The following is a 24,641-nucleotide window of genomic DNA, read 5'->3' on the forward strand; positions in this document are numbered from 1 at the left end:
GGGAAAGAAAGGTAGGTTTATTAGAGAAAAGCGGGAGATGTGTTGCAACGGAGCAACGAGCAACACAGCAGAGGGAATGCTATCTACAAAAAGGCAGGGGCTGCAGCGGACTTTATGAGGTCATGCTGCCTGGGCTAAAGGCTTGCAGACAAGAAGCTTGGGGGCAGGTGGGCAGTGAGTTGAATTCTTGCAACAGGATGTTTGGGTGCTAGTGAGTTGTTTGCAGTTGACCCTATTTCTCAGAACATTCACTCCCCTCTACCCCTGTGTCTGTTCTTGCCAGCTAAGCTCATTTCCAATTTTCTTAAAAGAAAAAAGCTTTTCTTAAAAGCTCCTTACGGCTCCACACGCGTGACTTATTAGAGGAGCAAAGGAAGCCGAATATGGAAGGAGAAAGCCTCAACCTGATCCAGGGTGCTCTAGAACAAATTCCTCCCACTGAACTGTCCTGCTGTGGGGCAAGGGGGTGAGCGCTTGTTCTGTTGTCAGTCACCATTTGCCCCCGGGGTGGGGTGTAACCTGCCAGGCATCCTCAAGGGACGCACTGGCAGCAGCAGGAGGATGGTGACAGCTGGTGGGGGGATCTGGAGCACCCACACGCCCACATCCTGCACAGTAAGACCCTGACTGACACCTATTTACAAGCAAGGCTTATAAAGAAGCATCTGGGGGGTGCAAGGTGAAGGCAAATCTTCAGAGCTCTTGGATCAGACTGGGAGATTTGGGGTTGGAGAAGCAGGCAGCCGGAAATGAATCTGTCTTCTGTTCATATCTGGCTGCAAAGCCCACAAATGCCCAAGCTCAGGCTGCAGCTTGATGTGGAATGAGATGGAAGATAGGGCCGCATGATAGCCCAAATGGAATTATAAAAAGAAACAACAACAACAAAATCAGTCAGTAGAAAGGTGGCTGGAGACAAAGGGAAAGGTGGAGGGGAGATAACCCTGAACTCTGGCAGATGTGTAGGCTTTTGGACAAAACAAAGGAGAGACCTGGCAGAGGATCGTTCGAGTCTGAGATGGAGCTCCTGTTTGTTAGGAGATGGGGGCATGCAGGCAGGAGAGCAGTCTCAGAAAACCCCGGCTCAAGGTGCAGGGGAGAGTGGGTTCACAGAGGGCTAAGCACTCTCATCCTTCAAAGGCCTGGGCCTCTGAAGGTCACTGGCCTGCTGCCCATCCTGGTGCAGATTACCCCGGAGGGAGAGGAGAGCAGACATTGCCATCACCCCGTGCTACAGCACACCCACAAATATGTTTTATTTTTCTGCAACATGGGCTACAAAAATCAAAATCTTAAAAAACCTAGATCTTCTGGAGCCCTGGGCCATCGTTTCTGCATAGTCTGAAGGGCACATCTCAGTAATGGCCACCCCCTTTAAAGCAGTCCTGCCACAGGCCACACCATTCCCTAATGCATCACACCTGCCGCTTTAATCGTTTACAATACCAGGTTGGCCCTGCAGGCGGTTGTGGCTTCCCACTCACCCAGGCTTTGAGAAGTCCAACCTCAATCATCTTGTTTTTTTAATCTTCTATCATCTTTTGAGTTTCCATCCTCTACCTCCAGCTACAGGGATGAGTCCAATGTTCAGAAAAGTGAGGGTGTCAAGGGGCAGTGGAGGGGGAAGGCCAGCCCAGAGGGTAAGGACCTGAAACTGTCTGGGTTAAAATCCTGGCTCTGCTACTAGTTGTGTGAGGTAGGCAAGTTGCTTAACCCCCCTGGATTTTTAGTTTTCTCATCCATAAAATGGGAATAATGAAATGAGTAAATACATGTAAAACTTAGCATTGATGAAGTGCTCACTAGTGTCACCCATGACTGTGATTACTAGCCCAGACACTGTTGTCACCAGGTATCCTGCTGCACAAGCAAGCTGCTTCGGGGCTGGCCATTGGCCGCAGCTGCTCTCAGCAGGCCACAAAGATGCCCTCCCAGCCACCCTCACCACTGACCACCAGCCTCCACAATGGAACCCTGTCTACTCCCCCAAGACCCCAGTAATAGGCACCAGTGTCCCCAGACATTCTGGTACCAGCTGTATCTGAGAGCCTCCTTCAGGGCAGTGTGCAGCAGACCCAAGACCTTGTGGTCCTCCAGATTTTAGAGAACCACTCTCATCAGAGCCACGCTTATCCACACCTTCCTCCCCAGCGTGAGCAACGCCTGTACATTCTGTCTACTTACATCAAAATTCCCCAGGGAAGGAGGGGTAATAAAAATGCCCCAAAATGTCAATTCCCCCATCTCATTAGTCACCATCTCTGAGCTCAGGGCTAACAATTTATACACACACACACACACACAGAATTTTTTTTTTTTTAGATGGAGTCTCGCTCTGTCACCCAGGCTGAAGTGCAGTGGTGTGATCTTGCCTTACTGCAACTCTGCCTCCCGGGTTCAAGCAATTCTCCTGCCTCAGCCTCCCAAGTAGCTGGGACTATAATAGCATGCCACCACACCTGGCTAGTTTTTTGTATTTTTAGTAGAGACAGGGTTTTGTCATGTTGGTCAGGCTGGTCTCTACCTCCTGTCCTCAAGTGATCTGCTCCCTCGGCCTCCCAAAGTGCTGGGATTATAGGCGTGAGCCACCGCACCCACATACACAGATATTTGGGGGTAAAATTACAGTAACATTTGATAAAATGCAGAAATATATGCATATATAGATATATAGATAGATATAGATACGTGTGTGTGTGTGTGTGTATATATATATATATATATATATATATATATATATATATATATATTTTTTTTTCCCCCCCAAGGTGGAGTCTCACCCTGTCACCCAGGCTGGAGTACAGTGGTGCAATCTCGGCTCACTACAACTTCGCCCTCCCGGGTTCAAGCAATTCTTCTTCCTCAGCCTCCTGAGTAGCTGGGATTACGAGTGCACACCACCACTCCTGGCTAGTTTTTGTATTTTTAGTAGAGATGGGGTTTCCCCATATTTGCCAGGCTGGTCTTGAACTCCTGACCTCAGGTGATCCACCCGCCTAAGCCTCCCAAAGTGCTGGGATTACAGGTGTTAGCCACCATGCCCGGCTAAAATGCACAAATCTTAATGGCAGTTTGACTAGTTTTGACAAACGTATACCACCATGTAACCCATACCTCATTCAAGATCTAGAACATGTCATCACCCTAGAAAGTTCCCTCATCTCCCCGCCAGTCGATACCCCACCCCTCCCTGACCAGAAAGCACTGTTGTGATTTCTATCCCATATTAGTTTTGCCTGTTCCTGAACTTCATGTAAATGGAATCAGAGAGTGTGTACTTTTTTGTTCTGGTTTCTTTTACTCAACCCAATGTTTTTGAAATCCATCCATATGGTTGTATGTGTCATGAGTTTGTTTTTTCATATCTCTAAGTAGTATTACATTGTATGCATGTATCACAGTTTGTTGATCCATTCTTCTTTCATGGACATTTAGGTTGTTTCCAGTTTGGGGATATTATGAATAAAGCTGCTATAAGCATTCTTGTGCAAGTCATTTTGTGGACTTGTGCTTTTATTTCTCCTGGATAGACACCAAGAAGTGGAATTGCTGGGGCTCTATTAGAATCTGCCAAACAGTATTCTTTTTTCTTTTTCTTTCTTTCTTTCTTTTTTTTTTTTTTCAGATGGAGTCTTGCTCTGTCGCCAGGCTGGAGTGCAGTGGTGTGATCTCGGCTCACTGCAACCTCCACCTCCTGAGTTCAAACGATTCTCCTGCCTCAGCCTCCTGAGTAGCTGGGGTTACAGGCACGTGCCACCACGCCCAGCTAATTTTTGTATTTTTAGTAGAGACAGGGTTTTACCATGTTGGCCAGGATGGTCTCGATCTCTTGACCTCATGATCTGCCCGCCTCAGCCTCCCAAAGTGCTGGGATTACAGGCGTGAGCCACAGTGCCCGGCCTATTCTAAAGTGGTTGTAGGATTTTACACCCCCCACGGGCAGAATATGGGAGGTCCAGTTGCTTCACATTCCCGCCAACACTTGCTATTGTCAGGCTTTTAAATTGTGGCCATTCTACTGGGTGTGAAGTGTTATTCACTGTGGCTTTAACTTAGATTTCCCTGATGACTACTGATGTGGACTGTTTTTTCATGTGTTCATTGGTATTTTTGTATTGTATTTTATGAAGTGCCTATTCAAATCTTTTGCCCATTAAAAAAGTCAGGTTGTCTTTTTAATTATTAATTTGCAGGAGTTCTTTGTATATTTTGGATACCTGTCCTTTGTCATATATGTATGTTGAGAAGATGTCCTTTTAGTCTATGTCTTGTCTTTTCATTTTCTTCAGCTTATGAGACCAACATGCTGCTTGCTGCACAAAGAAAGCTGCCCTTTTCATTTTCTTTTTTTTTTTTTTAGATGGAGTCTCACTCTGTCGCCCAGGCTGGACTGCAGTGGCACGATCTCAGCTCACTGCAACCTCTGCCTCCCAGTTTCAAGCCATTCTTCTGCCTCAGCTTCCTGAGTAGATGGGATTACAGGCACGCACCACAGCGTCTGGTTAATTTTTGTATTTTTAGTAGAGGCGGGGTTTCACCATCTTGGCCAGGCTGGTCATGAACTCCTGACTTCAAGTGATCCGCCTGCCTCGGCCTCCCAAAGTGCTGGGATTACAGGCGTGAGCTACAGCACTCGGCCACACTTTTCATTTTCTTAACGATATCTTTTGATTATCAGAAGTTTTCATTTTTCCTGAGGACCAGTTTATCATTTTGTCTCTTTTGTTTAGTGCTAGTTTTCTAAGAATATTTGCCTACTGACAATTTATATTTTTTAACAAACTTCTCAAGTAATTCTGTTATGCACTAAAATTTGAGGGCCATTGGTCTCAGATAATGAAGCACTACTGGCTTTTTTTTTTTTTTTTTTTTTGCCCTGGTTGACACCATTTCCCCTAACATACATGCCTTTGAGTGCGTGTGCATACACACACACACACACACACACACACACACCTGCCACATAGAACAAGAAACCCAGAATTTAAGAACCAAGAAATTGTGGGTTAGAGACAATGGGTTTGCCCTACTATCTATCCCCTCTTCCTCTTAGTAATAAGAACCTGATAAGTGTCTGGGACACAGACATACAGCCAAAACTACATTTCCCAGACTATCTGGCAGCCAAGAGTGGCCATGTGACTGTTTTGTCCGATGATTTGTAAGTGGAAGTGGATGTAAAACTTTAGGAATGTATCCTTGAAAGGGACGAGGCGCCCCTTCTGGTCCCTGTCCTGTTTCCTAATGGCTGGAACAAGAGCATAATGGCTGGAGATCCAGCAACCATCTTGGAGACTGAGGCAGGATGCTAAGAATGGGGGAGTAGCAATGTAGGTGGCCGGGTTCTTGATGACTGAAGCCACCACCTGGCCTAGATGGTTTCTCTTCAGACTTCTCTCATGTGACAAAAATAATGTCTTATCTTGTTCAAGCCACTAAGTTTTGGCATTATTGTCACCATTGTTTTTTGTTTCTTTACATAGCTGAATTGAAGTCTAATTTCTACACCTGGCTGCTATTCCTGTGAGGGGATAGGGAAAATCAACTTTTTGGTTTTTGTTAATGGATGCTTAGCTTGTTTGTGCTGCTATGACTGCATACCACAAACAGTGTAATTTATAAATAATAGAACTTTATTTCTTACAGTTCTGGAGCGGTTGGGAAGACAAAGATTAACGTGCTAACAGGTTCAGTGTTTGGTGAAGGTTTGGTTTTTGCTCCAAGATGGCACCTTGGACACTGTCTCCTCACATGGCAGAATGTAGAAGGGCAAGACAAAAACAAGCCAAAAAGGCCTAACTAGTTCCCTACAGCCTCTATAAATGTCATTGTTGTCAACAGGTGTAACAAAACAATGGGCTAAGCCATGCCCAGCCAAACCCACAGCATAGAAGTTATTCCTGTTCTGTTCGGATTGTTGTATTTCTTTTATTCATCGCACATGTGTAGTAATGGTTTATTCTACACAGGGCTTTGCTTGAACTGAACTATTTTCATTTTATTTGTGGTAATTAATTTCAGGAAAAACAAAATAGAGAAGTTGATTTTTTTTTTTTGAGACAGTGTCTCCCTCTGTCACCCAGGCTGGAGTCCAGTGGCACGATCTCAGCTCACTGCAGCCCCAACTTCCTTGGGCCACGGAATCTTCCTGCTTGAGCCTTCCATGTAGCCAGGACTACAGGCATATGCCACCATGCCCAGCTAATTTTAAAACATTTTTTTTATAGAGACGAGTCTCACTATGTTGCCCAAGCTTGTCTTGAACTCCTGGCTTCAAGCAATCCTCCTTCCTTGGCCTCCCAAAGTGCCAAGATTACAGGCATGAGCCACCACACCTGGCCACACACTTCCCAGTTTTAACTGAACCATGAAACTAAAAATCAGACTTCTCATAATACAAAATCAAATACATTACAAAGAGTAAATGCTGTGAAGACACTTAGGGATTAAAAAGGCATGTAAACTTATTTTTCCATGAAAAAAAATTACAACATTGTCAGCCAGATGAATAAAGAAAGTTTGGTTTTTGCCTGTGCATCCTTTTTCCTGACTTTTTGTTTGACTTTTTCAGATTTTTAAAAATTATTACCTATTCTAAAAAAGAATGAGACCTCTAAGACAGCCATCAACCAGGGGGCTACAGCCTCCAGCTTGTGTGTTCCACGGTTTTCAGAACTGTGGTGTTGGTTTACTGAAGTCTGAGTTCTGCCCAGTGGCCAGCATTGGGCACAGTCTTATCCCTCAAGGCTGATAAGATCTAGACAGTAACATTACAGAACAGCTGCACTGGCAGACCCCCAAGAGGGGTCATGTATAGGAGCTGGTCTTCCCTGCTATGCCACACATGCCAGTGTTAGCCCCAGTTTGGGTCAAATTTGAGTTAAGACTCTGCCTTCAAGCAACTGGATAACTTGGGTGACTGGAGCCTCCATTCTGAGGGTCTCCTGGCAGGTCATTCAGGACCTTTTTAAACTGAGATTCACTGAACACCCACTAATGGACACAAAGCCTTCAAGGGCTTCCATTCTAGTGAAATTTATGCACAAAACAAAAATTGCACCTGTAATCCCAGGCCTTTGGGAAGCGGACACGGAAGGATAACTTGAGGGAGTTTGAGACCAACCTGGGCAACATAGTAAGACCCCATCTGAACAATTCTTTTTAAATAACTGGGCATGGTGGTATGTGCCCATAGTCCTAACTACTCCAGAGACTGAGGCAGGAGGATTGTTTGAGCCCAGGAGTTCGAGGTTACAGTTAGCTATGACTGCACTCCAGCCTGGATAACAGAGCAAGACCATGTCTCTATATAATAAAAATAAAAAATTGCAACTTTTTATGATGTATGTAGGGTACTTGACAGCTTTGCACTGGTGGGTGAGGAGACCTCTACTCAATTCTAGAGTACTGGGGCCACCGGTCTTGCCAAAAATAAAATGGTTAACACTTACTGAGCACCTACCATATGCAAAACTCTGTTCTAAATCTTTCACATATATTAAGTAGCTCAATCCTTATAACAGCCCTTCATGATAGGCCACTATTATCCCCATAAGAATACCCACAATGTAAAAGAAGTAAATCCCTGGAAAGTAAATGGGGAGAGGTTCTTGGTATAGTTACCAAAGAAGGGTGTTGGAAGGCCTCAAAGCCAGCCATATTCACTACTGTTCGCCATACTTGTTTGCTGATAATTAATTTTCTTCTGGGTTTACAGAGAAGGACTAAGTTTTCTGATTTCTTTCTTCCTCTCTTTATTTTTTTCTTTCTCTCTCTCTCTCTATTTTTTTATATATATATATATATACACACACACACACATATATATTACACACACACACACACACACATATATATATATATATTTGTTTTTGAGACAGAGTCTCTCTCTGTCACTCAGGCTGGAATGCAGTGGTGTGATCTCAGCTCACTGCAACCTCTGCCTCCCAGGTTCAAGCAATTCTCATGCCCTAACCTCCCGAGTAGCTGGGATTACAGGTGCCCACTACCACGCCGAGCTAATTTTTGTATTTTTATTAGAGATGGGGTTTCACCATGTTGGCCAGGCTGGTCTCAAACTCCTGACCTCAAGTAATCCACCCCCTTCAGCCTCCCAAACTGTTGGGATTACAGGTGTGAGCCACCGTGCCTGGCCTAAGTCCTCTGATTTCTAAGAGTGGCGATAGCTACAAGTCCGTTTCTGTTTTCTACTTTCACTCTTGGGGACACTTTTCTTTTATCATTTAAGTTTTTTTTTCTTGAAACTCCAGCTGCAAATACATTTAATAATCAACCACAAGAGAGCCCTTGACAGATGGGCCTTGAAACAGATGGCTCCATTGAAAGGCAGCAATTAAAATTGGAGGGTAATTTGAACCAATCAAGAAGATGGGGTCTCTTGGAGGCAAAGTTTCTACAAAAACCGAAACCATCTCCCCCAACCTCCTTTGGTACATTTTTCACCCCCAGATGAGCCTTCCTGTGGGTGGATCCAACTTTTTTAAACATCTGGAATGTTGAAAAGGAAGAGAGAGAAGCCCTTGGGCCTTGTCAATCAAATTCACTTTTCTTTTGGCAAATTCAGCATCAGTGACAAATTGCGCAATTTGACATAAACAAAGTTGATAGATGTAGGCAAAGCTGTTTTTAAACAGCAGCAATGGAGAGATGTGTAGGATGGGGATTTTTCTCATTCAACAGTCAGTATGTTTAACAACAAATAGAACAACCAGATGTTGAAAAAAAAACCTACCACCTTGACAATGTCATCTGATAGTCAGCCGCTGCTGATTAATGTGTGTGGGATTCATTCCAATCTCAATTCAGAAAGCCGGCAGGAATATCCATGTAAGGACTTCTCTGGATAATTCCTTAACAGAGTTAACTAAGGGCTCTAAATTCACCTTGGAGGCTTTCTTAAGATAAAAAGAACTGCCCTTGATTTTTTTTTCTTTCTTTCTTTCTTTTTTCTTTTTCTTTCTTTCTTTCTTTTTTTTTTTTTTTTTTTTTGAGGCAGAGTCTCACTCTGTCGCCCACACTGGAGTGCAGTGATGTAATCTCATCTCACTGCAACCTCCGCCTCCTGGGTTCAAGTAATTCTCGTGCCTCAGCCTCCCGAGTAGCTGGGACTACAGTCACGCACCACCACACCTGGCTGATTTTTGTATTTTTAGTAGAGATGGGGTTTCACCATATTGGCCAAGCTGGTCTCAAACTCCTGACCTCAAGTGATCCACCTGCCTTGGCCTCCCAAAGTGCTGGGATTACAGGCATGAGTCACTGCACCCAGACTGGCATGGATTTCCGAAGACTTGAGTGCAATCCCCGGTCTGCCACTCTCTCCTTACATGACTTGGGAAAGTCATTCAATCCCCTTGAGGCTTAGGTTCCCTATAGGATACATAATGATGATAAATTCTGCCCTGGTTACTCCTAAGTTGTTGCAAGGCTCAAGTGGAGTAATAGCTGTCGATCAATTTTTCCCTAATCTAAAATTTTTGAGAAATAATTACATCCAGTAAAATGCACAAATCTTAAGTGTACAGCTTAATAAATTTTTATGGCCATGCCTACTGGCACCTGCCCTGTAATCCTAGCACTTTGGGAGGCTGAGGCAGGCAGATCGCTTGAGTCCAGGAGTTGGAGATCAGCCTGGGTGATATGGTGAAACCTCGTCTCTACAAAAAATACAAAAATTAGCTGGGCGTGGTGACCTGCACCTGTAGTCCCAGCTACTTGGGAGGCTGAGGTGGGAGGTTAGCTTGAGCTGGGGAGGCGGAGGTTGCAGTGAGCTAAGATCGTACCACTGCACTCTAGCCTGGGTGACAGAGTGAGACCCTATTTCAAAAAAAATACATTAAATAAATACACAAATAGATAAATAAGTAAATTTTTGCATATGTATACTCCTGTGTTGCTACTCAGCTCAAGATATGGAATACTTCTGACACTCCAAAAAGTTTCCTGTGCTCTTTCCTGGCCCATAGTTCCAATGAACAATTATTCTCACCTCTATCGCTAGAGATGAGCTTGCTTGTTCTTGAAATTGAGATAAGTACAATCTTATAATATGTATTCTTTCATGTCTGACTTTCAATTGACATAGGTTTTGGGGATTCATTTTTATTGGTGCAGCAGTCAGTGGTATGTTCCTTTCCATTGCTGAGTAGTGTTCCACTGGGTGGCTATCCCAGTTTGTTTATCAATTTTTCTCCTGTGGGTAGACATCTGAATTGTTTCCAGTTTGAGATTATTATGAATAAAGCTGCCGTTAACAAAAGACCATGAGATCGGCAGAGGAAGAGGGAGAGCTTTATTCTCTCTATATATGGAAAACAATCTGTAGAATGTGGAGGCTCAGTCTTCAGCATAAGTGAAATCTTACTCTGGGAAGAATAAAGGTAGAGCTGGCTTCAGTAGGGAAAATTCTCACCCTGGTTCTCAATTAGGTCTGCTTATACAAATGAAGGATTCAAACTGGTTCAGTTCTGATTAGTCAAAATAGTCCAGTCCTAAACTGGGCGTAGTGGCTCACACCTGTAATCCCAGCACTTTGGGAGGCCCAGGCGGGCAGGTCACTTGAAGTCAGGAGTTTGTGATGAGCCTGGCCAAAATGGTGAAACTCCGTCTTCACTAAAAATATAAAAATTAGCCAGGCGTGATGGTGCGCACCTGTAATCCCAGCTACTCAGGAGGCTGCGGCAGGAAAATCGCTTGAATCCAGGAGGTGGAGGTTGCAGTTGGCCAAGATTGCGACAGTGCATTCCAGCCTGGGCAACAGAGCAAGACTCTGTCTCACCAAAAAAAAAAAAAAATAGTTGAGCCCTGATTGGTTGGTTTCTAAGCCCTGAACCAGAAGTCTCTATCAAAGGTTTCTTTCGAAAGGCTCAGTGGGGGGAGGGGCAGTTTATCTTCTCACTGAAAACAGGCACTAGTTTGATTTGAGTGTAGAAAAGGAGGTCCTGTGACACTTTTACATCTTTCTGAGATCACAGAGTATGTGACTGCTCGATCATTGCCTGATTCTGTTTTAACTTCGAGTACCTCAGTTTGCCATGGGAAGTCCATTTTGTCTGTTAGCCAGGAGCATATTTCAACACTGCTATGAACATTTTTGTACAAGTATTTTTGTGTGCATGTGTTTTAATTTCCCTTGGGCAAATAACCCAGGAGTAGAACACCCGAGTCATAGGGTAGGTATGTGTTTAACATTCTTAGAAATTGCTAGTTTTCCAAAGCCATTGTGGTTTGTGTGTGTGTGTGTGTGTGTGTGTGTTTTGTTTTGTTTTGTTTTAACAGGGTCTTGCTCTGTTGCCCAGGCGGGAGTGCAGTGGCACAATCATGGCTCACTGCAACCTTGACTCCCTGTGCTCAGGTGATCCTCCCACCTTAGCCTTCCAAGTAGCTGGGACTACAGGTGCGCACCACCACATCTGGCTAGTTTTTGCATTTTTTGTAGAGACAGGGTTTCACTATGTTACCCAAACTGCTTTTGAACTCCTGGGCTGAAATGATCCACCCACCTTGGCCTCCCAAAGTGCCAGGATTACAGGAGTGAGCCATGGCATCCAGCCATAGGTGTGTAATTTTATATTCCCTCCAGAAAGTTGTGAGAACTCTAGTTGCTCTAGATCTTTATTATGCTTGTTAACTTTAAACTGTGGCTCCCTCTACAATGTAGGGGATATCACTGTTACTCTGAGGGAGGAGAGGTAGTGTTGGGATTAATACAAAGCATGGGTCTGAGTCTTGTTTGAATCATTGTTCTGCACTGGGCTTGCTACACGGCCTTGAAATACTGAGGCCCTCTAGCCTCATTTTCTGCATCTGTAAAACAGGGCTCTCTATAGCATCCCTCTCTGAGAGTCATTGTGAGGGTTAAATGGGAAAAATCTTGTAGAGACCTTAGCACAGGGCATTGCACACAGTTTGTGCTTAATTAGTGATTGCTGTGGTCTTTCTCTTTTTTTGTTTTATCTTTCCTTCCTTGTCTTCTTCTTTTTTTTTTTTTTAATGGAGTCTCGCTCTGTCCCCCAGGCTGGAGTGCCATGGCATGATCTTGGCTCACTGCAAGCCTTTCTTGTCTACTCTTTAACAGATCCCAGCAGGAGAGAATACCTTTAAGTCCCACATATCTGTCAGGAGTGCTGACAGAGCCTAATAATTACGATCCATTTTACAGGGTAGGAGCTGTCCACCTTTTTTGACCAGAAACATCTTTACTGCCCCCAAGATGGGGGCAGTATACTGAGGATGGCAGAGCAGAGAGATGGAAAGATTGGGGAGTTGCTGAATCGACCAACCTGACACTCACCTTACCACTGGACTTCTAATTAGTTGGGCTAATACATTTTCTTACTGTTTAGGCCAATTTCAAACTGGTTGTTTGCAGCTCAAACATCCCGACTGGCAGATCAAATGGTCCCAGACTTCCTCCACTGAGCCTGGACTTGGGATTTGCTCTCAGTATCCTTAACCCTTGGCTTCCCACAATCTCAACCAATCGCCAGGGGTTGGTGTTCTAGAGAAAGCCCATTTGCTATCCTGGATAATGTCAAGTCACCTTCTGTGCCGCTGACATGAAAACCCATCTGAAGGGCAAAGTAAGAGGCTTCCCTTTTAAGCTTTTAATGACTTTTTTTTTTTTTTTTTTAATTAAGGTAGAGTCTCACTCTGTTACCCAGGCCACAGTGCAGTGGCACAATCTTGACTCACTATAACCTTCACCTCCTGGGTTCAAGTGATTCTTCTGCCTCAGCCTCCTGAGAGCTGAGACTACAGGTGCGTGCCACCATGCCAGTTAATTTTTGTATTTTTAGTAGAGACGGGGTTTCATCACTTTGGCCAGGCTGGTCTCAAACTCCTGACCTCAAGTGATCTGCCTGCCTCGGCCTCCCAAAGTGCTGGGATTACAGATGTGAGCCACTTTGCCTAACCAAAGCTTTTAATGAATTTTGAAGAATATTGCTGATCACTCAGCCACAGTTCACCAAGCTTTATGTAATTTGTGACTCCCCACTAAGAAATCGTCTCTGGCAGCAGCAGCTCAAGATAGGGGGTAACAATTAGTGGAGCTGGATTCTGTCTGTTACTTAAGAAATATTTCTTGCTTTCCTTCCATGAACCACATGCCAGGTTTTTTTATTGTAGCATAATTAATAATATATGTATGGTAAAGTGCACAAATCTTAAATGTGCAGCTCAATGAATTTTTAAAAAGTGAATACATCCAGCACTCAGCATCCAGATTAAGAAATAGAACATTAAGAGATCTCAGAAGTTTCCTTCATTCCCCTTCCCAGGCAACAACCACTCCCTACTTCATGATAATCACTGTCCTGACATCTGTCACCATAGTTTAGTTTTTCCTTACTTGAACTCTATATAAATGAAATTATACTTTTGTGTCTAGCTTTTTTTGTATGCCATTATGTCTGCGAGATTCACTCATGTTGTTGCTTGCGGATGGAGTTCATTCTTTTTTGTTCCTGAATTATTTTATTATATGACCACAACATGATTTATCACTTCTTCTGTTAATGGACTTCCGGGTTGTTTCCACTGTTGGGCTAGTACAAATAGTGGTGCTATGAACATTGGTGTATATGGCTTTTAATGAAAATATGTACACATTTATGCTGAAGATAGATGATAGATAGATAGATAGATAGATAGATAGATAGATAGATAGATAGATGTACTAGGTCATAGAGTATGTGTATATTTAGTTTTAATATATTTTGCCAGTTTTCCAAAGTGGTTGTCCCTATTTATAAACCCTCGGCTGCATATGATGGTCCCAGTTCCTCCACAACCTCTTGGACAGTTAGTATTGTCAGTTTTAAAGCATAGCCATTTTCTCAACATCATTAGTTGTCAGGAAAATGAAAACCAAAACCACAATGAGATACTCTGCACGTCTATTAGAATGCCTCAAATAAAGAAAAAAACTGACAATATCAACTGTGAGCAAAGATTGGAGCAACAGGAACTCATACATTGCTCCTGGTGAGAATGATACAACCCATTGAGAAAATAATTTGGCATTTTCTTATAAAGTTAAATATATGTGTGTCATATGACCCAGAATTTCCATTGCTAGGTATTTATTCAAGGGAAATGAAAACATATGTTTACACAAAAATTTGTACAAGAATTTTCACAGCAGCTTTATTTCTCATAGCCAAAAACTGGAAATAACCCCAAACATCCATTAAAATGAATGGATAAGCTGGGAGTGGTGGCTCACGCCTGTAATTCCAGCACTTTAGGAGGCCGAGGTGGGTGGATCACTTGAGGTCAGGAGTTCAAGACCAGCCTGGCCAACATGGCAAAACCTCGTCTCTACTAAAAATACAAAAATTACTGGGGTGTGGTGGCGCACACCTGTAATCCCAGCTACTTGGGAAGCTGAGGCAGGAGAATCGCTTGAACCTGGGAGGCGGAGGTTGCAGTGAGCCGAGATCATACCACTGCACTCTAGCCTGGGCCACAGAGCAAGATTCTGTCTCAAAAAACAAAACAAAACAAAGATGAATGGATAAATAAAATGTGGTATATGCATATAATGAATTCTACTCATCAATAAAAAGGAATGAACTATTGATACAGACATCAACATGGACAACATAAAAAAAACATGATGCTGAGCAAAATAAGCCAGACACAAAAGATAAAGGGTGATTCCATTTACATGAAATTTAGCCAACAGGCATTGACTGCAAAGGGACATGAGGGAAACACCAGGATGATGGAAATGTTCTACATCTTGATTGTGGTGATGATCATACAGATATGTACATGTACTAAACATATCTAAGTGTATTTTTTTTTTTTTTTTTTTTTTTTGAGACGGAGTCTCGCTGTGTCTCCCAGGCTGGAGTGCAGTGGCGTGATCTCGGCTCACTGCAAGCTCCGCCTCCCGGGTTCACGCCATTCTCCCGCCTCAGCCTCCCAAGTAGCTGAGACTACAGGCGCCCGCCACCACGCCCGGCTAGTTTTTTGTATTTTTAGTAGAGACGGGGTTTCACCATGTTAGCCAGGATAGTCTCGATCTCCTGACCTTGTGATCCACCCGCCTCGGCCTCCCAAAGTGCTGGGATTACAGGCTTGAGCCACCGTGCCCGGCCTCTAAGTGTATTCTTAAAACAAGTGCATTTTATTTTATGAAAGTATCCTCTGTAAAGTATCTACTTATTCTGGTCTGATAGATATGTAGTGGTTTTTCATTATGGATTTAATTCTCATTATCCTGATGACCAATTGTGTTAAGCATCTTGCATATATTATTGGCAATTCAGATATTGTATTAGTCAGGGTTATCCAGAGAAATACAACCAATCAGATGTGTGTGCATAGATAGACAGATAGATAGATCAATCTAACACAATTATGAAGGTTGACAAGTCTCAAGATCTGCAGTCATCAAGCTGGAGATCCAGGACCTAGAAGAGTGGTTGGTGAGTTCCAGTCCCAGTCTGACAGTCTCAAGACCCAGGAAGAGCTGATGTTTCAGTTTGAGTTGAAAGACAGAAAAAAAAAAAAAAAAAAAACCCATGTTCCAGCTTAAAGATAGGTGGAAGGAATCCTCCGTTACTCAGCCTTTGCATTTTTCTCAGGCCTTCAACTGATTGGATGTGGCCCACCTGCATTAAGGAGGGCAATCTGGTTTACTCAGTCTATCCATGCACATGTTAATCTCATCCAGAAACACCCCCCCAGACACACTCAGAATAATATTTGATGAAATGTCTGGGCATTCGATAGCCCAGTCAAGTTGACACATACAATTTAACCATCACATATCCTCTTTTGTGAAATACCTCTTTAGGTTTTTACCCATTTCTAACAGGATCTGTCTTTTTCTTCTTGATTTATAAGAGTTCTCTATATAGTCTAGATATGAGTCTTAGTTAGATAAGTGTATTGCAAATTTCTTCCAGCGGTTTGCCTTTTCACTCTCTCAGTTCCATCTAATTTATCAGTCTTTTCCTTATGGTTAATGATTAGTGTCTTGTTTAAGAAATGTTTGCCAACCCCCAGAACCTCTAGGTCATTAAGTCTATTATCTTATCTTTAAGAAAGCTTATTGTACTTTCTTTTTTTTTTTCACATTCCGGTCTATAAGCCATCTGGAATTCATTGTTGGTATATGGTGTGAGGTAGGGATGAGATGAATGCTGCTGTTCTTTTTAAAATTTTTATAGAGCCAAGAGATTCAATACCACTTATTGAAAATAGAATCTTTTCTCTCCCTGAGTTACTTTTTAAAAAATCAGGTAATTATGTAAGTGTGGGTCTGTCTCTGGGCTCTCTATTCTGTTTCATTGGTTTATTCATTCTTTTGCCAAGATCATCCTTTTTAAATTATGACAGCTTTTAAATAAGTCTTGGCATCTTGAGGCATAAGTCCCTCTCCCACATTTTCTTCTTTAAGAATTTCTGAAAAGAATGTTTTTGGCCTTTTGCATTTTTAGATAAATTTTAGAATCAGCTTGTCAATTTCCATTAAAAATGTGCTAGGATTATGGTTGGGATTGCATTGAATCCATAAATCACTTTGGGGAGAACTGGCATCTTGAGTCTTCAATCCAAAAACTTGGCTTATCTCAACATTTATTTAGGTCTTCTTCAATTGCTCTCATTAATGCCTTGTAGTTTTTAGCATCAAAATCTTGTACATCTTTTTGTGAGGTTTAATCCTATTTATATGATTTTTATGCTAATGCAAATGGTATCATTTAAAATGTTCATTTTCCAGTTGTTTTCCATAAATATATAGAAATATAATTAATTTTTGTATATTGACCTGTTTTTTACAGCCTTGCTAACTTCATTAATTGATTTCAATATTTTGTCTGTAGATTATTTTGGATTTTCTTCTTATGTATTCCTGTCATCTATCCATGATGGTGATTTTATTTTTTTCTTGCCAATCTTTATACCGACTATTTCTCCTTCTTGCCTACTGCACTGGCTAAGACCTCTAATACAATGTTGAATATAAATGGTAACAGCTGACATCTTTGTTATGTTTATACGACTTTAGGAGAAATATTTATATTTTTCCACTAAGTGATATTTGCTGAAAGTTTTTTTTTTTTTTTTTTTTTTTGAGACGGAGTCTCGCTGTGTCGCCCAGGCTGGAGTGCAGTGGCCGGATCTCAGCTCACTGCAAGCTCTGCCTCCCGGGTTTTTACGCCATTCTCCTGCCTCAGCCTCCCAAGTAGCCGGGACTACAGGCGCCCGCCACCTCGCCCGGCTAGTTTTTTGTATTTTTTAGTAGAGACGGGGTTTCACCGTGTTAGCCAGGATGGTCTCGAACTCCTGACCTCGTGATCCGCCCGTCTCGGCCTCCCAAAGTGCTGGGATTACAGGCTTGAGCCACCGCGCCCGGCCTGCTGAAAGTTTTTTATAGATACCCTGCATCAGATTAAGTTCCCATCTATCCCTAGTTTGCTAAAAGTTTTTACCATAAATACATGTTGAATTGTATTAAATGCTTTTTATTGGCATCTATTAAGATAAACATTTATTTTTCTCATTTATGTTGTTAGTGTGGAGAATTACATACATTTTCTAATGTTACATTCTTGGTAAAAAAAAAAAAAATTCTTCATATGATCCTGATGTATTATCCTTTTGCTATATTGCTAGATTTGGTTTCTCAATATTTTATTTCAGATTTTTGCCTTTATGTTTAGTAGGGCTGTTCTTCTATTTCTTCTCTTGTAAGGTCCTGTCAGGTTTTGGAATCAAGGTTGTGCCAGTCTCATTGAACTAGTTGGCAAGTGTTCTTATTTTTTCTGTTCTCTGGAAGAGTTTATGTAAGATTCGTATTATTTCTTCCTTAAATATTTGAAATAATTCACCAGTGAAGACACCTGGAGTTTTCTGGTTTTGGTGTGTTTGTTTGATTTGGTGGTAAGTAGATGTTGTGTTTTGAAATCCTGTCTGTTCCAGAGGCCTTGACGCTTGCTGACCCTGCATAGCTCCACATGGCTGCTCCTTTGGGAATCCAGGTCTCTGCTCAAATGCCACCTCTTCAGAGAGGTCCTTCATTACTTCCCCAGCTGAAGCAGCACCCACTGTCCTCAGCTACACTTTCAATTTTTTTTTTTCTTCTTGAGACAAGGTCTCGCTCTCTCGCCTAGGCTGGAGTGCAGTGGCTCAATCATAGCTCACTGTAGCCTCGACCTCCTGGTCTCACGTGATCCTCCCACCTCAGCCCCCCAAGTAGCTGGGTCTACAGACACGTGCCACCACACCTGGCTAATTTTTGTATGTTTTGTAGAGATGACGATTAGCCATGTTGCCCAGGCTGGTCTTGAACTCCTGAGCTCAAGTGATCCCCAACCTTAGCCTCCCAAAGTGCTGGGATTACAGGCATGAGCCAATGCCCCTGGCCCTTTCTATTTTTTTACATACAGGCTTCTCACTCCCTGAAATTAACCTTCCCTGAAATCTGTTCATTTGTTTATTGTGTGTTTGCCGTATTAGAATGTGAACTCCATGGGGCCAGGGATCCCGTCAATTTCATTCGTTCTGAATCCCCAGCACTCAGCACATAGCAGCACTCAACAAATATTTTTCAAGAGACTAAATGAAAGGAGGTCAGATGGAGGCCCTTTCCCCATAAAGTCATGAGAGAACAATAAATCATTTTTATTTTTTATTTGAAATGGAGTCTTGCTCTGTCACCCAGGCTGGAGCACAAGGGTGCTATCTCGGCTCACTGCAATCTCTGCCTCCTACGTCCAAACAATTCTCCTGCCTCAGCCTCCTGAGTAGCTGGGATCACAGGAGCTCACCACCCGAACTAATTTTTGTATTTTTATTTATTTATTTATTTTGAGACAGAGCCTTGCTCTGTCACCAGGCTGGAGTGCAGTGGCATGATCTTGGCTCGCTGCAACCTCTGCCTCCTGGGTTCAAGCGCTTCTCCTGCCTCAGCCTCCCAAGTAGCTGGGACTAGAGGCACGCGCCACCACACCCAGCTAATTTTTGTATTTTTAGTAGAGATGGGGTTTCAGCATGTTGACCAGGATACTTTCAATCTCTTGCCACGTGATACGCCCATCTCAGCCTCCCAAAGTGCTGGGATTACAGGTGTGAGCCCCCGTGCCCAGCCAAATTTTTGTATTTTTAGTAGAGACAGGGTTTCACCATGTTGGCCAGGCTGGTCTCGAACTCCTGACCTCAAGTGATCCGCCTGCCTCAGCCTCCCAAAGTGCCGGGATTACAGGCATGAGCCACTGTGCCCAGCTGAGCCTTACTTTAAAAAATGTTTTAATAGACTTTTTTTTAGAACAGTTTTAGGAGCACAGCAAAATTGAGCCAAAGGTACAGAGATTTTTCACATACCCTCTGCCTGTACACATGCCTAGCCTCTCTCATTACCAACATCCCCCACCAGAGTGGTACATTTCTTACAACTGATGAGCCCATGTTGATGCATCATGATCACCCAGTCTGTAGTTTACATTAGGGTTTACTCTTGGTGTTGTACATTCTGTGGGTTCAAGCAAATTTATAATGCCATGTATCCAAAAGTCTCATCTTTTTAATAATAAAAATTGACCATTGTCTTGATCGAACTTACACAGAAACAAAACCATGCAATATAATTCTGTATTCCCTGCCAAGTTACAATGTCATTTTGGAACAAAATGCAACGAACATGAAAATAAAACTTTCTCGGCTTCTTTGTAAATAGAGCTGTTTAATATTATTTTGTTAATGGATAGAATAAAATGTAATCTGATGGTGAAAGCATTCTTCTTGACATTGTGGAAAATGCCTCCCTATATTGCATGTGATGGGAAAGCAATTCGATTGGGAAAAGCTTACTGAATTAAGCTTACTGAATTCTGGCCTATTGACCTTATAGCAAGCATGTTAGATGAGATGCTATAAGGGCTCAAGTAATACCTGAATCCTTCAGGATTATTTTGATTGCAAGTGATGTAAAACCTCAGTGAAATTGAGCAAAAAATAAAATTTTCTGGGTCATGCAACAAAACATTCCAGGGATAGGGTTAGCTTTAGGCACAGCTTGATCCAGAAGCTGTGTCACAATGTCACTTGAGTACAGGCTCTCTCTCCATCACTACATTGCTTTCTTCTGTATTTTCTTCCTTCCCAGACAAATTCTTCCCTTGTGGATAATAAACAATTGAACAGGTCGGGCATGGCGGCTCATACCTGTAACCCCAGCACTTTGAGAGGCCAAGGAGGGCAGGTCACTTGAGGTCAGGAGTTCCAGACCAGCCTGGCCAACATGGTGAAACCCCATCTCTACTAAAAATACAAAAATTAGCTGGGCGTGGTGGCACACACCTGTAATCCAAGCAACTAGGGAAGCTGAGGCACAAGAATCACCTGAACCTGAGAGGCGGAGTTTACAAGCCAAGACTGTGCCACTGCACTCCAGCCTGGGCAACAGAGTATGACTCTGTCTCAAAACAAACAAACAAACAAAATTGTAAAGGAATAATGCCTACAAAAACATCTTCACAGTTCTAATTTATTCCAGTCATAAAGAGAACCGTCTGAGCAGAACATCTTAAGAGTGCATTTTCTTGACCCTGTTGGGTTATAAACCAGGTCCTGGACCAGTGCCTGTGGCCAGGGTACTGCAGTACTCTGCTCTGATTGGCTATGCCTGAGTCACATGCCACCAATCAAAACACAGGGACTGAGATTTGGGGCAGGAACGCGCCACAGGGGAGTCAGTGTTAAAAGATGTCTCATTAGAGAGCAACTGTCTGGTAATACGGTATAGTGCATTGAATGCACATCCCATATACTCAATGAGTTCATCTGAAGACTAAGAATATTCAAAAGCACAATTCAACCGGATGAGAGTACAAAGGCCTGTGTTTGTTTGATATGATCATGCAGCCAAAAAAGGTAGAGTTATACACTTGGTATGTGTAGAAGACATGCAAAATCTGTGTTACAATACAGAGTTCCATCAGAGACTTCCTTTGAAAAACAGGATTCTTTTAAATGTTTGGGACCCAGTAGGACTAAATGAGGGAAGGTAAGAACTCTCTGCCACCACCCAGCTCCCTTTTAAGTAGGAAAGAGCTTGAAAATCCCCACCTCTGAGAAAGGGGCTTTGCAGGGGCTCTGGGGCACATCTCAGAACAATTCTCAAGGCAAAGGCTCTTGAAAGATTCTGAGCTCAGATAAAGTGATGTTTAAGAAAGCTCTTCTGGCAAGGCATGGTGGCTCATGCCTGTAATCCCAGCACTTTGGAAGGCCAAGGTGAGTGGATCATGAGGTCAGGAGTTCAAGATCAGCCTGGCCAACATTGTGAAACCCTGTCTCTACTAAAATAAAAATTAACCAGACATGGTGGCGGGCACCTGTAATCCCAGCTACTCGGGAGGCTGAGGCAGGAGAATTGCTTGAACCCAGGAGGCGGGGGTTTCAGTGAGCCAAGATCGCACCCCTGCACTCCAGCCTGGGCGACAGAGCAAGACTCCATCTCAAAAAAAAAAAAAAAAAGAAAGAAAGAAAAGCTCTTCTAAGCTATGTAATTAATTGACAGACAGAAACAGCTCCAGAAATTGCTCGGTTACAGATCTTGCCACCAGGAGATTAAAACTCCTGTCTCTGTGGCATTTGGACGAGACGATAGTTCAAGGAATGGCATTAGAGGTGAGTTCAGAATCCTCAAAGGAACTTCTTTGAATCATATACCTGGGCAAATATTGGGAAGCTGATGTTGGTTATAACTCTGTGCAAACAAAACAAAACCAACCAACTCAGTTTTAGTGTATTTTTTCTGATTACGGGAATTATGCATGGTCATTTCATTGCAGAAACCTTGAAAAGTACACTAGCTTTTAAGGACTCATTTGTGGTTTCTCAGCCAGGAGAGATGTCATTCCCACTTGGTCATATTTTGATATCCTCTTTCTTTGTCTCTTGTGTGTTTATTTATTTAATTTTAAGACAGGATCTTGTCCTGTAGCCCAGGCTGAGTGCAGTGGCGTGATCACAGCTCACTGCAACCTCCACCTCCTGGGCTCAGGTGATTCTCCTGCCTCAGCCTCCTGAGTAGCTGGGACTACAACCATCAGTTACCATCCCTGGCTTACTATTATTATTATTATTATTATTATTATAGGGATGGGGGTCTCACTGCATTGCCCAGGCTGGTCTTGGAACTTCAAGGCTCAAGTGATCCTCCCACCTTGACCTCCCAAAGTGCTGGGATTACAGGAGTGAGCCAATGCACCCAGTTCTCTTAAAAACAAAAAACAAACAAACCAAAAAACGCAAATAATATATTGTTTATGCACAGATACATTTGTGATAAAACTATAAAACATTGGAATGATAAATATGAAATGTCAGATTGTGGTTATCTCTGGGGATAGGAAGGTATATGGGAAGACCATCTGGAAAACTGCAAGGTTTTTTGAGATGAGGTCTCACTCTGTTGCACAGGCTGGAGTGTAGTGGCATGACCACAGCTCACTGCAGCCTTGATCTCCTGGGCTCAGGTGATCCTCCCACCTCAGCCTCCCCAGTAGCTGGGACTACAGCTGCACACTACCACACCCAGCCAATTTTTTTGTATTTTTTGTAGAGACAGGGTTTCACCATGTTGCCCAGGCTGGTCCTGAACTCTGAGGTTCAAGCTACCCTCTTGTCTCAGCCTCCCAAAGTGCTGAGATTACAGGTGTGAGCCACTGTGTCCGGCCACTTTTTCCATTTAACATTACGTTTCCAAGATTCATCCATGGTGTATCTGTGGCTGAAGCACACTCCTTTTTCACTGCTGTGTAATGCTCCATTGCATAATATCCCACAATTTATTTATCCTTTTTTTTTTTGGTTAACAGATATTTGGATTGTTTCAAGTTTTTTGCTAATATGAACTGTGCTGCTATGAAGATTCTTGCTTATAACCCTTGTACATATGTGTAAGAGTTTCTCTAGGGCATATATCTAGGAGTTGAATTGCTGGGTTTTACAATGTAGAAATACTCAGCTGTAAAAGGCAAGTGTCCTGGATTTTCATCTGGCAATGTTGCACAAGCATTTGTCTATGTCATTAAAAGTTGTTGTTTTTTTTTTACATAAAAGAAAAGCAAGGTAAAAGTATAAAACATTATTCAGATGCAAGATATTATTATCTCTGTGGATATTCTCTGATCACAGCAGAGTCTGGTTACATATTTAATAGCTTCAGGGCAAAGGCCACATTCATACATGTTGTTAATCAGCACCAATTATTTATAGAGAACTCACAATATGCCGGTGTGAGGTATTAAAAATAAACAAAGCTGGACACTAGTTGCTATAGACTTCTTAATGTTTGTGTCCTCCCCCTTCAAATTTATATGTTGAAACTCTGCCCCCCATTGAGATGGTATTAAGAGGTGAGGACTTTGGTAGGTGACTGGGCCATAAGAGTGAAGCCCTCATGAATGGAATTAGAGCCCTTATAAAAGAAATATTGGAGAGATCCCCTCACCCTTCTTCTGTGTGTGGTTACAGGGAGAAGAGTGCTATATTAGTCTGTTCTCATGCTGCTGTGAAGAAATACCTGAGACCAGGTCATTTAAAAAGAAACGAGGTTTAATTGACTCACAGTTCCGCGTGGTTGGGGAGTCCTCAGGAAACTTACAATTATGGTGGAAGGCACCTGCTCACAGGGCGGCAAGAGAGACAGTGAGTGCAAGCAGGTGAAATGCCAGACGCTTATGAAACCACCAGATCCCATGAGACTTACTATCGCGAGAACAGCATGCCAGAAACTGCCCCCCATGATCTGGTTACCTCCACCTGGTCTCACCCTTGACATGTGGAGATTATGGGGATTATAATTCAAGGTGAGATTTGGGTGAGGACACAGAGCCAAACCATATCAAGTGCTATTTATGAATTAGGAGGCAGGCCCTCAGCAGACACTGAATCTGCGGGTGCTTTAATCTAGGGCTTCCCAGCTTCTAGAACTGTGAGAAATAAATTTCTGTTGTGTGTAAGCCATCCAGTCTATGGATGAGTCTGACCCCACTTGTCCCTGCTCACCATCTTCCAGCCACACACCCCTTCTTTCTAGTCTCCAAACACTAAGCTGGCTTCCCCTGGAGACTTCACTCTTGTTCCCTCTGCTTGGAATTCTTTGAAGCCGGAACTTTGCAAGCCCCATCCTTTCTCATCCTTCTTTATTCAGCTCAACATGTCACCACCTCAGAAAGGCCTCCCTTCAACATCCAAGCATTCTCTCTCCCATTACCCTGTTTTTTCTTCATAGCTCTTCTTGTGAACTGCAGTTACTTATTTATTATATTTTGTTTCCCCTGCCAGCCTGGGAACTCAGTGAGGGCAGCGATCTTGTCTGTCGTGGTCGCCACTGTGTTCCCAGCTCCTAGACTAGGGCTTGGCCCTTGGATGGCGCTCAAGGAGTAAGAAATTCCTTTAACTTAGGGAATTCTGGAATCGCTTTCTCCCGGCAGAGCCGACTCTAACCAAGTGGGAAAGGTGAGGTCTGCGGCTGCCTGTGGTCCAGGGGTGACGGTTTGGCCCAAGGCCCTGCCTTCGTCCCGCCCCCGGCCCCGCCCCTGTTCTTGTCCTTCCCCACGGGTCTCCATAAAGTTCATTTGGCGGCGCGCCGCGCG

The 24,641-nt window shown here is 43.0% G+C and overlaps 1 long non-coding RNA gene across 1 annotated transcript; it reads right to left on the reverse strand.

The window, feature by feature from the left end:
* LOC135968848 (uncharacterized) lies at positions 1-24,563 on the reverse strand. Its single transcript, XR_010583836.1, has 3 exons — positions 24,052-24,563; positions 1,485-1,566; positions 1-812 (listed from the first exon to the last, which is right to left on the reverse strand). It is a non-coding gene; the product is annotated as an uncharacterized lncRNA (long non-coding RNA).
* Positions 24,564-24,641: the final 78 nt, after the last annotated feature.

This window comes from Macaca fascicularis, chromosome 20 (genome assembly GCF_037993035.2).
Source record: "Macaca fascicularis isolate 582-1 chromosome 20, T2T-MFA8v1.1".
Classification (NCBI taxonomy): Eukaryota; Metazoa; Chordata; class Mammalia; order Primates; family Cercopithecidae; genus Macaca; species Macaca fascicularis.